The following is a 4,009-nucleotide window of genomic DNA, read 5'->3' on the forward strand; positions in this document are numbered from 1 at the left end:
CTACACAAAACCTTACTTCTAACCCCAAACTAAACCCTACTTCTAATCCTACACTAAATCTTGCATATACTACCATGTATGCACTTAACTTAACCCGCACCCTAACCCTAAGGTCCCTAACTATCGCACACTTACCTTAAAAAGCTATACCCAAACAAACTAAATAATCCACACACATACACTTAACAAAACACTACTTCTAACCCTACACTAAATCTAACATACATTACAATCTATGCACTTACCTTAACCCGAACCCTAAGCCTAAGGTCCGTAACTATTGCACACTTACCTTACGGAGCTATACCACAGAAGGGCCAAACATGTAGATTCGACATTTCTGATTTCGCTATTTTGGATGATCAATGATTTTGTGGTTCGATGAAGACGTGTTGACGTTTACGTATTCGCATAAGTAAATGTTAATGATTTTAATATAGACCCAGCTTACTGAATAGAAATAAACGGTTCCTCACACCTGTGTCCAGAAATCTACACTTGTCCAAGCTTACCTTCGCCCTAGCCTTCTCTATGGCTCAACAAGTGTTAACCAACTTACATACCTCAGTACTTTGCAAACTCAAAACCACCTACAAAGTCGCACGACTGGCTAACTTACCATCTAAATCTCACCACTGCCATGCTCTTGGGACTCTCTTAACTGGCTTGAATTTCTTAACCAACTCTTACTCACTCAACTCCATGTCATCCATTCTGTCCTGAACAATCCCACCTCCTGCCCTAGCATCTCCTCACTAATTTCCCAGTATACCCCCCTTGGTTCCTCAGAAGCTCAGACCAACATCTCTTACAAATACAAAAACCTAATAAAACCTTTGTACAGATACTCTATGGCTATTCGCCTGCTCTATCTTGGAACAAACTACCCATGCCCCTTAGAAACATTACCCATAACCCTGAATTCAAGAAAGCTCTTAAAAACTTCTTACACACCTCCAGGATGTGTCATTGTTATCACCCCACTTGATCCCTATACTCTCTTCTGCATTTCTTAACTCACTCCTCCCCGTCTCTCCTTTTCCATCCTTCCTCTACTTCTTTACTACCGACCTTCTATTATCACATGGCAATCACCTACTTTTCTCCTGCTAACTTCAACAGCTTGTCCAGGTAACCAGCTAGCACCATTCTATTGGCTATAAAGCATCTATATTAATATCTACACTAAACTTGGCTCATAAAACAATACACAATGAATATTATTTTTGTGCACTGATGACGGTCCTAAAGTGAATTCACTAACCTTGCAATTACCTGTTTATACTATTTCTGCAGTGAAATATGTGATGATGTACTCTTAATCACTACTTGATTTGTCATATTGTACTGTTTCCATATACTTTTCTGAAATGAATTGTGGAGCTTTTCTCCCTGGGCCCCTGGTGAAAAAGGGCACTTGCTCCGTCAGACTAGCCCAGTCAACAAATGTCAAATAAATAAAATACACGAAGCAGTACCTAATGAAAAGAAAGAATTAGCTTATAATGAATGATGACACAAAGTCACTTACATAAGCGGCTACTGCCTCAATACTACTAGTGTTGGCCTCACAAGAGCTTCGCTCTGGTGGGATACAATGCTCCTTTGCTGTTTCTATCTCCAGAAGCAAAACAGTAGCACCAATCCCAATATGAGAAACAGGCCACAGCCTGTTTGGTGATCCAGAGTCTTGTCCCAGATGCTATAAGGGTCTGTAGGCTTGTTGTAGCTTCTTCTTGGTAGATATTTTGAATAGCAACCAAACCAATCAGGAAGGTCAAGCACAGACACTCACTTCCCAACCTGAAACACTCAGGAATCTATGCACTCTGCTGCTTCTTTCAACAGGAGCAAAATAAGCACAAATTCTAAGCTGGCACATGTGAAGCAGTTATTAGGTTTTCTGGTTATCAGCAGCCCCCGGAAAATAATGCCCCCATCTTCCCTCCTCTCACCAGGAGCAAAACATAGGAACTAATCCTATGACGACTATTGACAAGCAGAATGTAGGCTCTCCAATAATTGGTGGTTTTGCAGTAGACGTTGCAGATTTTAAAGGTAAGATGGAATAATGTGTTAATAACCTAACAGCTACAGTATGCACTAAGCAGTTAGCTATGATGAGCTATGGGGGGGTGGCCTAATGGCTAAGGTGTTTGCCTTACAAACACAAGGTACAGGGTTTCAATCTCACAGGGGATAATTGGCTAGGCTTAAAATGGCTCGCAGGGGCAGTTAGCCTATTACTAATCTATGAACCTATGATAGAGGGATAACTTATAACGTTAGCTATTTAAGTGGAGAGCCACTAATTTTAAAAGAACATCACAGATTGGAAGAGGGTGGGCACTTTATATTCTGGTTCTTTGATATACAGGGGGATGGCCAATAAATTTAAATATTTGAAGGGGAATGATTTCACAAAAATGATAATTTTGTGCTTACTCACAATAGCCAATGAAAGAAGAAGGAAGGAGATATGTGGTGAAATTAACTATAGGGGCAGGCTACTAGAAAGACAGTTGATTTTAAAAACACCAGCACCAAGGAGGTAGAGTGGGAGAAAACGTAATTTCTGTCAGACCTCACAAGAGACATGGTTGTGGTCTCTTTACTAGTTTAATATGCAGTTAAAATCAGAATACAAGTAAAAACAGTGTAAAAAATAAATCACATGACAAAAATTAGAAGGCAATAAAGCAATACAAAATGGAAGAAAGCAAAAACTATCTAACCTTTCCCTCACAGCAAGTTGTGGCAGAGTCTGGGTGAGCTTTTCCAGAGAATGGAAACAATTTATGCCTACAGGGCAACATATTACATAACAGTACAACACCTGGTGGAAGTTCCATGTTGCAGCACTTGCTTGGTCAGAGCCAGGGGCTGGTGAACTGTAGCATGCTCTCCAGGCTGCAGGCTGACAGTATAAGGGAATGGAAAGAAGATGGTTAACTTAGTATCTTGCTCACTCCAACATCGACGGCCATGGATTTGTCCTTTGCTCAGATGTTTGTGCGCCCCTCACATAGTGCAGTGGATTTTGCTGGCTTAGGGTCTACTACATATTGTGGGTCAGCCAGTATTTGGGTGAGAGTTCCTGCTGTCCCACATAGCTGTCCGTTGTCTGCTGCTATCCCAGTAAACCACATAATTCCCAGGCATACATGCAGCAATTCCATACATATGTTACTACAGTCTACTACCCCATTCATTTATTGCTAATAAGAATGACTTATCTTGTGCCAGCAGCAGTTGAGAGGACAGTGCTTCAGGGCTGACTGTTGGATGCAGGCAGTACACAGCCTGTATGTGGTATGGTCTAGGTAATGTGCTGTGGCTGGCATCCATTTTACTGTGTGTATGCGAGTCAGAGTGAGGTGTCAGACCCTAGGCCCCTAGGATGTCAGTGCATGTGCAATGCATTGCCATCTTGCCAAGGCCAGGGTGTACTAGGCATGCCTACATCTGACTACTGAGACAGGCTGAGGGGGTTCCTCCTCAGAGTCCCCCTGTGCCTGTGGGGACCTTGGCATTGGTGAGGGGCTGTGTTCACCTTCCCTGTGCTGTTCCTGCCTCACCTATTTCCACAGGATCATATTGTGTAGCAAGGCAGATACTATGAACATGTGTGCAAATGTGGCTGGAGAGTACTGTAGGCCTCCACCAGACATGCTAAGGCAGCAGAACTGTGACTGGAGCAGCCCAAACACATGCTCTACGATGTTCCTAGTTTGTCCGTGTGCCTCATTATGGTGTTGTTCAGTGGGTGTGCGGGCATTTCTGATGGGTGTCATCATTCACGGTTCCAGTGCATAACCAGCATTCACCACTAGATGGCCGTACAGGATGTCCCCTCTGGTAAATGTCTGGTACAGTGTGAAAGGAGCATGCCGCTATGGTAGTCATATGTGATAACTGCCAGTGGTTCCAGAAACACACTGATGACAATGCCCTGGGCATGACTTACCCCCCCCGTTAGAGGTTTCCATTATGAATAACTCTTTTCCCC

The sequence above is a fragment of the Protopterus annectens genome, chromosome 7.part1 (assembly GCF_019279795.1).
Source record: "Protopterus annectens isolate FY-2018-M chromosome 7.part1, PAN1.0, whole genome shotgun sequence".
Lineage (NCBI taxonomy): Eukaryota > Metazoa > Chordata > Ceratodontiformes > Protopteridae > Protopterus > Protopterus annectens.